The following is a 13,998-nucleotide window of genomic DNA, read 5'->3' on the forward strand; positions in this document are numbered from 1 at the left end:
TGTCTTTAATCCCAGCACTCAGAAGGCAGAAGCAGGTAGATAGACCTTCAAGGCTAGCCTGGTGTACAGAGGGAGTTCCAAGAAAGCTAGTGAAAACGTGGTTGAATAAGGAAGCCATGTTCCAGTCCCAACAAGCAGTAGAACTTGGCAGTTTCAGCCATTTGGTTCCAGTTTTAGAGTCAAGGATACAGGAAAGAGGTTATGGAATCTTCCTCCATGGCTAAGGAAAGTCGCTGAGGCCAGTCATGTGACAGGGGTGTCCCTGTATGGAGGCCATTGCATAAAGCTATGAAGGTGAAACCTGGATTGCCTTGGAGACCCAAGATGTTGGAGCTGCCAAAGTCATGGGATACCTGCTAAGGAAAGCTGCAGACTGGGTGTGGAACCAGCCCAAGGTAAGAAGTGTGCAGTAGTCAACAAAGCTGAGAGGGGCTGGAGATCTGAAGAGCACTTTGACATCAGACATGGAGATGCAGCGTTTGGGGCTTGCCCAGCTGATTTTTTGGTCTTGCTTTGGTGCAGCATTTCCCCTCTATGCTCCTTTTCCTCCTTTTTAGAATGGTAAAATATATCCTGTGCTGGATTTTACAGGAGATTACAGTTAAGAGATTGCCGTGAGTCTCAGAGACTTTGAACTGTGGGGTGTTGAGATTGTGATAGACTATGGGGACTTCTGAAGTTGGACTAGATGCATTTTGCATTATGATATGGCAACATGACTATTGGGGCCAGGGAGTAGAATATAGTGGTTTGAATGAAAATGAACCCCACAGGCTCATTAGGGAGTGGCAGTTTTTGAAAGGATTAGGACATATGGCCTTGTTAGGGTAGGTGTGGCCTTGTTGAAGAAAGTGAGGCACTGAGGATGGGCTTTGAGGTTCCAGAAGTTCAAGCCAGGTCCAGTTGGCTCACTGTCTTTTCCTGCTGCCTACAGATCCAAATTTGAAACTCTCACCTACCTCTTCAATGCCATGTCTTCCTGAGTGCCACCAGGCTTCCCACCATGATGACATGGAGTAAACCTCTGAGCCCATAAGCAAGAATCAATTAAATGTTTTTCTTTTTAAGAGTTGCTATGGTTATGGTATCTCTCACAGCAGTAGAAACCCTAAGACATCCGCCCTCCAATTCCTCCCATGCCTTCAACTTCACTTCCCTTTTTCTTTTTATAGATTGACTATCCCATTGTAAGCTCAGTTTTCTTATCTGTAAAACAGAAATCGTAGAAATAATGTATAACTCATTAGGCTATCGTGCAAATTAAGTGAAATAATGATAATGCCTGGTATTCATTAAAGCCTTAAAAAAATGGCAGCCAACTTTTGCCACCATCATTATTGAGTTTATCATTTGACAAATAGCCTAATAACTCCTTTTCCATCTCTTTGCCTCATGACTACCTGATATGCCTTTATCAGGTTTACTTTTAGTTCAATACAACTGAGATAATTTGAAACAGTCTATTGTAATGGCAGATCTTATAAATTTTCTACAGCACTTGAGTCTGGAAAATTTATAACCCGGGGAAGGCTCAGATTCTATGACAAATTCATTATTGAAACTCATTAAAACTAGCATGCCAGCTGACCCATCTGGATTAGAATTGAACATTTCATGGCTGTGGTTTCTTTTTCCTAAGAAACATTACCTAGCATGAACTTCTCGACATTGAAAAATTGAAAGAAAAGTGTTGTGCGTGATTTAATAGTAATTTGCAACATGTTAAGAATTCCCTTTGAGATAGAGAGGTTTGTTTTGCCTGGGTGGAGTATAAGAAAGTAAGACTAAAGAGCATAAAACTTTATGATAAAGCTGTAGCCAATAAATAAAATATTAGAAAGCAACAGACTGAATGAAAATAAACCCCAAGGAAGTCTCAGAATTTAACAGTGTAATTATTCTTAATTCTGGGCAGTAAAGCAAATGCTTGCTGTATACATAGTAGGTGCTTAATAAATACATCTTTAAAATGCTGATGTTGATGAAACCAAGTTATTTGGGTTTTCTTTCATTTCTTGCCATTGGATCATAGAGTCACTTTTGCTTTATTGAGCTTCACTTTACTTAAGTTCTTCCCATGTACTGCATTTTCATATGTGTATGTTTGTATGTGTGTGTGTGTGTATGTGTGTGTGTGTGTGTGTTGTACCTGTGTGTGGGCAGATGTGCGGGTATGCATGCATGCAGAAGGCTGAGGTTTGTGCTGGTAATCATCCTTCCACATCATTTCACGGTAGCAGGCCCTCTCTATCAATTAAAGCTTGTCTACGTGGTAGTCTTGCTAGGAAGCTTGCTCTGGGATTGCCTGTCCCTGACCTCCAAGGCTAGAGTTACAGGAAGCTGCCATGGTTACCTAACTGAACCCTGGTCCTCACTCATGCACAGACAGTGCTTCCACCGTTAAGCCATCTCCCCAGTCTTTGCAAACTGAATGGGGCGACTTTCTATACAGCAAGTCTACTGGTGCCATTTCCCCAACAGCATGTTCTCAACATCATAGTATTTCAAACTCTGTTATTATTTTTATGTCTGTTATGGTGACTTAGGATTGATAATCTTTGATCGTATTATTAAAATTGATTTAGGGTTCCACAAACTATGCCTACACAGGATGGCAAATTAATGCTGTGTGTTCTGACTGCTCCACCAACTAGCTACTCCTCCATCTCTGTCCCTCTCCTCAGGCTTCACTACCCTCTTGAGACATGCCAGTAATGGCAGATTAATAATCCTACAGTGGTAGCTAAGAAACAGGAAATGGGTCTTATGCCTTACTTTTCTCAAAAGTAGAAATGCTGAAGTTTAGTGATGAAGGGTGTGTCAAACACCAGCCCGGCCAAAAGATAGCACCCTCTTGTGCCAGTTGGCCAAGTTGTGACTGCTAAGGGGAAGCTCTTGAAATAAATTAAAAATGTGACTTCAGTACACACATGGATGATCAGAAAGCATGACAGCTTTGCTGCTGATACAGAGAAAGAGGCCTGGACGGCTGATCAAACCAGCTACAATACCCAATTCAGAGCAAGGCCTGATGGCCTCAATCCTGTGCAGGCTGAGTGAAGCAAGACAAGTCAGGGCAGAAAAAAAAAAAAAAAGGTTCAAAGCAAGGGTTTGCTCATGAAGTACGAAGCCATCGCTATATGAAGGTGCAAGTGTCACAGCAGATGCTGGTGTGGGTATCCCAACAAAGGATCCAGCTCATGCAGCTGAGCTCACTGATGAAGAGAGCTGCACTGAAAAAGCGATTCTCAGTGTAGACCAATGGTTTTCTGTTAGAAGACGATGCCATCTACAACTTGCGTGATGGGAGAGGAGAGGTCAATGCTCAAAGCACAGACTGGGTCTCAGGGCAGGGGCGCAGGCCCTGGTGACGGTACACTTCGGCCAGTGCCCATTCACTCTCTGTAAAGTCCTAGGTCCTTAGGGATTAGAGATTCTCTTCTGCCTGTGTTCTCTAAGTGGTGTAGCCATGGCTGGATGACAGCACCGCTGTTTACAACCCGGTTTAGTCAGTGGCTTAAAGCCTACTGCTGAGATCTACTACTTAGAAACAGAGATTTCAAAATATCGCTGTCCACGGACAATGTACCTGGTCACCCAAGAGCTCTGATGGAGAGAGAGGTATAATGGTGCAGCAATTAATGGCGTGACATTTGCTAACACCGCATCCATGTGCGGCCCCTGGATCAAGGGGTAACTTCCATTTTCAAGTCTTACTTAAGAAACAAAGAGATTTTAGCTGTGATTCCTGATGGGCTTAGACAAATCAAACTGAAAACTCTCTGGAAAAGATTCGCCATCCTACGAGTCATTGAAAACATTTGCAAATCCTGGAAAAAGATCAAATACCAAAACTGGAGTTAGGAAGTTTCAACCCTTCTGGAAGACACTGAAGGGTTCAAGACTTCAGCGGAAGAGGCACTTGCAGTTGTGATGAAAACTGAAATAGAGCAAGAATTTGAGGGAGAGCCTGAAGATGTGAATGAATGATTTTTCCAACCTTACGATAAAACTTGACTTTCATTAGTGAACAAAGCAAAGTGGTTTCTTGAGATGACACCTGCTGGCAAAGACACTGTGGGCACCGCTGAGGTGACATCACAGGTTTAGACCACTGCAGAGGCTTGGCTGATAAACGGCAGCAGGGTTTCAGAGGACTGGCTTGCACTCCAAAGCAAGATCTACTATGAGTTAAATACCACCAGAGAAACTGTCCGTGGAAGAACACTGAAATTGAACTGGAAAAGGCCCTTCAATTCAGAGACAGTTCATGTAGTGAGTCTCAATGCTGTCTTATTTTAAGGCATTGCTGTAGCCACCCAACTTTCAGGCACTACCACCTCGATCAGTTGATAGTCACTAACACCGAGGTTGGAAAAAAAAACGGGATTTGTTGAAGGCTCAGATGAAGGCAATAAAGCACTTTTAAATTAAGGTTCTATGCATTGTCCTTCCAGACGTAATGCTCAGTAGATGACAATGGTCTAGTGTGAACACAGCTTTCCTGTGTGCCTAGTAAAACTTGTTACTTGCTTTATTGGAGTACTTGGTTGGAAAATGAGCCCACGCATCTCCAAAGCACAAGCACAGCTGATAATACTGCTCTTTGCAATGTAAGTAAGCAAAGGGCCTAGACACTATGAATCACGGTTCAGCTTTTAAAGCTAGAAGTTCTTCAGAAGAGGAAGTCAAAGTCCAGAAGGGTTTAACAGACTTGCCTAGCCTAAGTCAGTTCTCGGCTTTTATGGAAGCCTAACTTTTCAGTCTTGACGGAAAACTTTGTGCATATCCTGTCAAGGAGAAGAAAGGGTTACAGAGCAACTTACAGCAGTCCATCCTGTGATTTGTTTGAAGGGTAACAAAGGTGGATATCAGTAGGTGGATTCCGAGAAATGTGGACTTCAATTACTTAAGCCACAAATGTTTCCTCTTATGGTGTTTAAATAGATCATGACAAATCTCATACAGAATTTTTTGCCATTAATAGTCACATTTTATAGTATTGTGATAGAAAGGTTTTTGATATTTTTATCAAAAAGATTTTATGACCAAACTGTCAGAAATTGGGGAATTTTATAGAAAGTATGTACAATTCAGCTCATGGATTCATAACCTCAGTCTGTGAAAAGGGATATGGCTATAGATTATATAGCTCTAGTTTTCACTAGGAGAATTTATGTGCTGTCAAGATCTTTATTCTATTGAAATTGAACTGGAAAAGGCCCTTAAATCTGTGGACTATAATAGACCTGATTGATAAAGAGATTCAAAATCCCTTTTCAAGGTTACACCTGGAGAAGGCAGTGAAGGCCTTCCCTTGCCCAATGAGGTCCCCACCTGAATTTCCATCTGGAGTCTGACTGTTGGGCCAAAGACAAACTATCGGCTACTGTCATCTTAACCAAGTAACTTAGGCCCTCTCTACCTTAGCTTCCTCATATGCCAAGCAGAAGTAGTGACAGTACCACCTCACAAGTGCTGTTTTGAGGACCAAATTAATTAGTACAAATAAAGTATTATGAGGAGGAATTGGCCTACGGTAAGCACTTACTTTGTATCAATTATTTTGTTGTTGTTGTTATTTCCTACTATCTACTTAGGGTAAGAGGCCCCCGACTGGGCAGGCTGTGATTCTACCAGCATCTCTCAATTATTCAGAGTGAAGAGAAAAAGTGGGACTCTCAAGGTGAATTCACATCTGACTGTGACCAGTCTTTGGCCTTTCTGCTATGTCCTCCGGATGCTACCCTAGGGTGAAGTCTAGACACCTTAATGAAAACAATGAGCAGTGAAGTCTACCAGCTATCATATTTATATATGTATTCATTCACATTCTCCCAAACAACTCTTTAGGATCTACGTTTTATAGCTGAGGAAGCTGAGGCACAGAGAGGTTAAGTAACTTGCCTAAAATCTATAAGCTACTTCAACTCATCTTATTCGGTTCATCTTCTCACATTTATTGCTCTGCGTGGACATGCAATGCAGATGGATATAAAGTATCAGGAATATTTTCAGCTGTAGCAGGTTCAGGCCTAGATAGGAGGGGCCAACCGTGTAAATTGTACTGAATGTCAAAATCAAAAGAGATTACTGAACTCTGCCTAGACCCAGGCTGATACCAAAATCCCAGCGGATCTATGGTGAAAGGCCGGGCAAGGGGTTCTTTGGAATGGTTAAATAAAGATTCCAGGGGGTGCTCTTGGCAACATATCCATTCTAGACAAGCCCATAGCTTGACCAGGAAGAGCTCTAGTCTTCAAGACAGGAAACAAGACAAGGAGAGCTAAAGTCTGGGACGAGTTCTCATGCTAAGCAGGTAAATGACAGAAGGTGGGAAAACAATGAGAGTGAAAACAAAGGTTAAATTTGGGAAGGGGGTTCCCTGATATTCACCAACACGGGCTGTTCTCACCATATCTGGACCCATTCTCCACACCAAACACAAAGGGCATGTGCTCTTTACTGTGGCCATGTTAGCCCACTACTTAAAACCTGTAAATGGCTTTCCAGTGTTAAGATAAAGGCCAAATGTCTTTGACAACTCTGAGAATGCCCTTCATGGTCTGGCCCCTGCCTACTTCTCCAGTCTGATTAATCTACATTCATCATTTGTCCCATCTATACAAACAGAAGCAAGAGTATTCCAGGACAGATTACCTATAGCAAAATCTGGTAGCTATACACACTTTCCTGCTGATCTCTACCCAGAAGGCCCTGCCCCCAAATCAGGCAATTCCATCCTATAGGCCTCACACTGACCAGAGCTCCCTCTGAAGCCAGCTTTGCTCTCATCTCCTGAAACTGGTCTTGCCTGGGAAGAATGAATGTGTTCTGAAGAGACATCTGAAGAAATATTTGCACTCCTTTCTTTGGCTATGAGACTATTAAAACACTAGGCCCTGGGAAATCAGAATTTCCCCAAGAATCTTCTACTGAGAGAAGAAGAGGCGGAAGCTGTTTGCCAGAGGAAGAAAATGTCTCTTGAAGACAGATTTATAACTTGTTGGAGGATCTCGCAGCTGAGATTAACCTTGCAGGAGAGACTTGGAGCTGAGACAACGGTGGGTAGAACCACACATTTAATTGTCTCCTCAAAGAAGACAATGATGGGGTGGGAGCGTGCAGAAACCTGGCTTGCCGGGTCTTCAGTCAGCACCTTACCCTCCGCGGTTTGCACTCACCTTCAGAGTTACGGACCCTGGACACTGATTACCTGTATCTCCTCAACTGAGAGTGTCTGGAGGGCAGGGCGAGTCTGTCCTATTTCCTTCCATACAGTCCCAGAGTCTGCACTGGAGGAGATGTTAACAAATACTTGTTTCCAAAACAAAGGGAAATAAAAGCCTGAAGTAGAGAAGCACAGGGCAAGATTCCATTTTATAGTGACTGAGGGACACACAAAAGACAGAGTACATGCTGGCCACATTACTGGAGTGACAAACACACTGACAATGAAGGCTCTGAGGAGCATTTGGAAATGCCTACAGAGAATTTAAATTTCAGCCACTGACTTGTGTAGCCAGAAAATAACAGGTGCCATCTATAAAGCACCGGGAGCTAAACATGGCAAACCACCAGAAGACATGCAGGTTGAGCTCATTTTTATCTTGGGGATCCAGTTGTGAAGTATCTGGGATACAGACACAAAGAAGGAAGGATGACAGAGAATAATGACTGCTTTTATTTAGAACTGACATGGCCTACCAATTAGATGGCAAGAAAAAGGCCAGGCTTGCCAGGATGCTCCTTTAATCCCAGATATCAGGAGGCGGAGGCAGGCAGATCTCTTGGAGTTCTAAAAAAGCCAGGACTACATAGTGAGACCCTGTTGCAGACAGACAGAGACAGAGACAAATGGGGGCGGGGGAGGGGGAGAGAGAGAGCTAGCACAAGAGACATCTCTCAACAAAGAAAATCAAGAGCATAAGGTGTAATATTAGCAAGCGGTAAAGGGCAACCTACTAATACAGGCTATTTTGTTTTAGTCATCTGCAACGCTACATCTAGATCAGGCTTGGGCGTGGGAAGACAAATTAATCTAAGACTACCTATTTTGTTATAGCTTAAAACAAACAGCATTTTAGCAACACTATGAAGCAAGCTGATAAAACAAATAGAAATGAAGTCCGAGGGATTTAAGCATGAAAATTTGGGGAGGAGAGAACTCTACAAAGCAAAACAGACAAAATACAAGCCTAACCAAACAAAAGCTAAATCAAATAAATAGGAATTGCTGTGTGCCCTGGAGGGCTGCCAAGGAGCATGCATTTCAACAGAGAATGCTCTGCCACCAGCTCAGAAAAAGATGACGCAGTGCCACAGCCTCTGCTGGAAAGGGGCGTGCAGGTGTGCATGCACGTAGTTGTGTGTGTGTGTGTAAAGACAGAGGCAGCAGAGCTATTTCAGGCTCTGTGGACAACACTGAAACCTTACCCAAGCCCTCTGTGAACAAGCTACTCTTTCCAATGTGGTCTAGCTATAGCCCCTTACAAGAATCAAGTCTATGAAGCTGAGAGAGAGCTCGGTGATGAAGAGAATTGGATGCCCTTGCAGGGGCCTTGGGTTTGGTTCCCGGCACTTACACAGCAGCTGACAGCTGCTTGTAATGTTAGTTCCGGGGGATCTGATGTCCTCTTCTGGCTGCCGCAGGCATTGTAACATATACAGATCATAGATTTACATACAGGTAAAACCATATACATAAAATAAAAAACTATTAAAGAGAGAGAGGGAGAGAGAGAGAGAGAGAGAGAGAGAGAGAGAGAGAGAGAGAGAGAGAGAGAGAACCAAATCCATATGATACTCATGCACTATCAACCTAGGCAAAATTTTGGAATAAAGAGTAATGGTGGTCAGGAAGCTCTACCCTTAGCTGAGGTGCCACTGGCAATGGATGGCTCCTGAGAGAGCAGGAGTCGTTTTTTCTCCCGGATGCAGCCACTGAGAGGCTACCCACGCTCCAGTAGATGGCCCTGTATCCACACTCATGTTGGTAGCACTAAGTGGAGTCAGTGGGTTGGGGGGGGGGGGGGTGACACTGGTCAGAGATAGTGGTAGGAAGGAGGGGACAGGATAAGAATTAGTATATGTAAAAAAAAAATTGCAGTGGTCCATTTTCAGTGTGAGGTGTGCTCAGAGTTCAACAAAGAATTACAGGTAAGCAGGAAGAGGACCCTCTCCCCCAGCTGGTGGCCGGGCCTTCTTGTGTCAGAACTCTGAGAGTTGAAAAATGACAGGCAGTCTGCAATGTGACTAATCCCATGATGAGAAAGGAAGGCAGGCCCAAGCCCCAAATTACTCATTGGATAAGTCTTTTGTGTCCTAGACCAATAGGATGGGGAATTTGGGAAGAGGGCTAGGCTAGACTGTGAGTCTCTAATGTCCTGGCTGATAAGAAAAAGAGGGCATGAACCTCTCAGTCGGGGACTTCAAACAAAACACTGCTCTATGCCAAATTGGCCATTTTGCCTCTTTTTCTATACTGGCAGCCCCTTCTGCAGAATGATACATTAAAAACCATTTCTTTTAGTTAGTCACTTGAATCTGTTATTTATACAGTGAGGATTGTATTTCCCAAGAGGGGAGGGGATGGAAGGTAAATTGAACAAGACACATTATATGCACACGTAAAAATTTCAAACAATCTGAAATAATTTCACCCAGGTGATGGGTGGGAATTTTACATTAAAGAGTCCCATACAGTAGCTTCTCTTCTAGCTTTAGTAAACATTACTATAATCAGCATTGAGAAAAAAAACACATCCAGATAGCCCAAGTTTAAAAACAAACAAACAAAAACCACTGGCAATCAGCTTGAGAAGATAGAACCTGGGAACAGGTCTGTATCTTTGGGGCTGGACCTAAAGTAGACTGACTCTTACGCCTGAGGCTTTGGCTGTGGGTGGTCATGGCAATAGCAGCCACACTGCCAAAACAGCAGTCCCTGGTAGCTGAGCACTCACACTGTGTCAGACAAGAGCTGAGCCCTCTGTGTGAATTATCCCCAGCAAGTCCCAACAATACCCTACTTCGTCTTAGAGCTACCCACTCTACCAAAAAGGAAACCAATGCAAGAGGTTCTTGTAAATGGCCTCACAGCTAATAAGCGATGGATCACGGATTTAGCCCTTCACCTCTTTTAACCAACAGAATTCCAAAGCCCCAACTAAGGTAGGAGACGACCCCCACACATTCATTAGCAGGCACAGTATCTGCTCTGAACTATACGAGACGTAACTAGAGTGGAGTTAGTTGAAAGAATAAGAAAGTCTGGGCATCGTGGCCCAACCTATTCTCTCAGTGCTTAGTAAGAGGAGGCGGAGGCTCTCAGGAGCCCGGGGCTAGCCTGGGCTATACAATAAGACCCTGTCTCAAGCAGAAGATGAAAACGAAAGAATACTAGAATTCCTTTATTTTCACTACGACGGGTTCTTGAACTTTATGAGCCTTTAAAGAAAAAGAACTCCTAGTCTTTCAGATCTGCCATGACTCCCTAGCAGACACTGAGGATGTTCAGACAACTCAAGAGACTAGAGAAACAGAAATTGCTTATAAATTCTCCAGGAGCTTTTGGTGGGGTGGGGGAGAGCATTACTCAAAATGCAAACTTACTTAGGTAGAAACTCTACGGCCTCGGAATGTGACATTCCTTAAGCTTTCCCGCAAAGGTTCGCATTGCTCTCCTTATTGGAACGTCTGTACATTAATACAAGCTTTTCTTTTTTACATGACCTATTTTTCCAATGGGACTGAGAGGGGAAATTACAAATGCATGTTTAAAGCCACACGGATATTTAAATTCCCCCTATTTCTGTCATGCATTTTTTAGTACTTTCTATGTGCAATGAAAGATAAAAAAACTTGTATGCATGATTAATTGTGATGATGGAAGAATGCTAGGCAGTTGCTTAAGAAACGAGAACAACAAAGGAATACACTACTGCAGACATCACCAGGACTGGAATGACACTACTCTGTGTACTCCATTTCCATGGCAACTAGCAATGGGAAGATGAATGTTTCCTAGTCACTCCGCTCTGCCGTTTGCGTCTATAAATCAAACTTGCATAAAGAACACAAGATTTCTGCTTCGGACTGTACTCAGAATGGGTTTATTTTCCTGCTGCTGTATAATTATGGAAAAGCAGCAGAAAACAATGAGGTCATTTTCAGTGGGGAACAAACTCAGAAATTACCAATACACCTGCAGCATACGATGCCATTCATCCAGCAAGGAACAAATGAAAGCCTGTCTGCTTCATGGGGACAGCCAAGCCAACCGCTCCCCGGCTCTGGCTGAGAATTGCACATGCAGAGCCTGGTGTGCCCTGCCTCCCCTAGCTGGCTAGATCCACCATGGATATAGCAACTCCTTAATTACCTGCCTCAGGAGCCGCCCGGGTTTGCACTGTGGTAATTGTGCAGGAATGCACTCCATATTTAGCATGGAAGTTTACTGAGGCAGAACAATATCAGTTGTTTTTATTTACAGTGAAAATCCTGTGTGGAAGTCAGGATGGAAAATAACACAGTATTGTAGAATTGCAAATCAGCTGATCGCAGTTAGGAGTCCACCTGGCCTTGGGCAGACATAAGTGTTAGTTCAGCCTCCATTTTCCGAGCTGTGAAATGAGATGGTGTGTATGATTCATTCATAAGCATCTCCATCGTTCAACTCCAAGGTGCTGTGGCCAAATCTCAAGGATCAGACTCTACAAGAAAGACATTAGCTGTGCTTGTTAATCCTAAAAAGGTTCGCCCGACTCTTGTGTTTTTAACTCCACAAAGTGCCAAGTTGATGGTGTTTCATGATTATCATTTGACAGGACCTTCTTTTGTTTCAACTTTGCGAACCAAAACATAGGAAGTTTACTAAAACCATCAGTTCAATTAAATGACAGATAATCCCATAACCTATTTTTATAAATTTACAATCAGTTTTTAAGTTTAAGCACCAGGACTACCTACTGATTTCCACACGGTGGAAAGATCTTGAAGCTTTGTAAATTTGTAAATTTTTTTTTTGGGGGGGTAACTGAGGTTTGAACCCAAAGCCTCTTGCATGCTAGGCAAACACTCAACCACTATGCTACATCTCCGCGCAGCGTCCTGCTTCTTTAGGCCCACAGGCTCAGATGTGTTCAGGCTCTCCTAGAGTTCATCTACGTAAAAGCCCAGGGCCCAGCTCAATACAATTCTGTAGAACAAATACCTGGGCAGCTGAACACACTCTCAGTGCCACTCTGCTCTCCCTTGTGGTAAGCGGGCACCTCCTTCTCCAGCCTTAACCAGCTTCACATAGACACACAGACATCCCTGTGGGGAACAGGAAGTTGTCTGGAACCAAGACAAAAAACCACGGTAGTGTCTTTTTGGGCCTATCTCTCAAACAGCTTTGTAGGACTTTTTGACCTTTAAAAAAAAAAATCACTTTTCAGGTGTGGAGCATGAAGGTCCCTAGACGTGAGGAAGGCCTCCTGTCCCTTGCTTAGTCCTTAGGGTTTGCTAGCCAAACTAAAGAAAGTGAATCTCTGTGTACTACCACAGGAGCATTAAGGTGGACAACACCAAAGGTGCACCTGCCCTCATGGTCATGATCTCGGAATGCTTATGCCGCCTCTGGGGAAGCCAGGCGGTAAAGAAGCTGAGGAGCCGGCAGGCAGTTATGAGCCGTGCGGGGAAATTCAAAGCAGGGCCAGCCTGGGCAACACACTTGCTCTATATGGATCTCACCAGAGCTTTAAGCAAGGACTTAAAAGGTGAAAGAAACAATCCTCACCCCAGGAAAGCAAGGCGACTGCTGTCATGGGAATGTATCTACAGGAAAGAAAACTCCCAACAACAACAGCGCAAGCCAGCATTTGTAAATCTAACTTTAGCACATAAACGTGACCAGGGACACCACTTTTCTAGCTTCCAGTGCTGGCCATATGCCTCTCCTCCAGATGAGCAGGCTCAAAGGGCTATTGCAGGATGGAGTTAGATGTTACACAACCCTGCAATTTCCAGTATGTGGGCATTAACGTGGGCCAATTATCTCCACACAGGAATTTACTACAAATGTATTCTGCTGGTCATCTGAGAGATTTGATCCATTTCTAAACCCCGGGAAGTACGTAATTTGGGCATACGCATTTGATGCTAAATTTTCAAAAACCTAGTAAAAATAACATTTATTAAGAAAGGCTTCAAGTTTAACTTCTCCTTCCAGTCAGTGGCGTGTGTGTGTGTGTGTGTGTGTGTGTGTATACATATATGTTCTAAATCAGAGTTCTTAGCACCACCAACTGGACGAAGAGATCTACTACATGTGTGCTGGACACCCAATTTGGTTTTTTTTTTTTAATCTCGAGAGCAGATCATATGTTTATTTCACATTTAATTTATGATAAAGCAATTTATTTTACTCATCAAATAAAATTAAAAATGCCTCTTTTGTGAGCCAAATTAATGATTACTCACACTGACTTTTTCATGTAAGGAGGCATATTTTGGTTAGCTGAAGTTGTTAGAGAAAGCCAAACCTACCTACCAGAACTCGTTTGATTTATTCTACTTTAAAGCAAGAACTGAGGACTGCAATAAAAACTAGAAACTAAAAGCGAGCAAAGCTGATGAAGCACATACGGTGCTAGCCTACAGTGTCCACACAAGACAGCAGTTTGCTTGGCAGGAAAAATGACTGAGGATGGAATTCACATGGAAATATTTTTTTGACCTTGTCCAACATTCTGGATTTAACATGGTAATATAAACTGTTACCGATCTTGCCTTCCTAGCTAAGGGAGCACGCTTGGCAATGGACTCTAACCATGAAGAGTCTAGGTGAGCCCTTTGGGCAAAGCCATGACAAATAAGCTTGTGAAACAGCCATCCCCGAAGAAGTAAGTCCAGTTTACCCCCAAGCCACCGGATTTGCGGAGACTTGCTGCCAGAAAAAGCACAACTACTCATTCGTGGTCATGACAAACTTGCATCCTAAAGAATGAATAACAG

The 13,998-nt window shown here is 43.2% G+C and overlaps 1 protein-coding gene across 4 annotated transcripts in view; it reads right to left on the reverse strand.

The window, feature by feature from the left end:
* The window catches only part of Efcab11 (EF-hand calcium binding domain 11), a 218,423-nt gene that overhangs the window by 160,492 nt on the left and 43,933 nt on the right, over window positions 1-13,998 (reverse strand). The gene's annotated exons all lie outside the window — the stretch shown is intronic.

The sequence above is a fragment of the Meriones unguiculatus genome, chromosome 7 (genome assembly GCF_030254825.1).
Source record: "Meriones unguiculatus strain TT.TT164.6M chromosome 7, Bangor_MerUng_6.1, whole genome shotgun sequence".
Lineage (NCBI taxonomy): Eukaryota > Metazoa > Chordata > Mammalia > Rodentia > Muridae > Meriones > Meriones unguiculatus.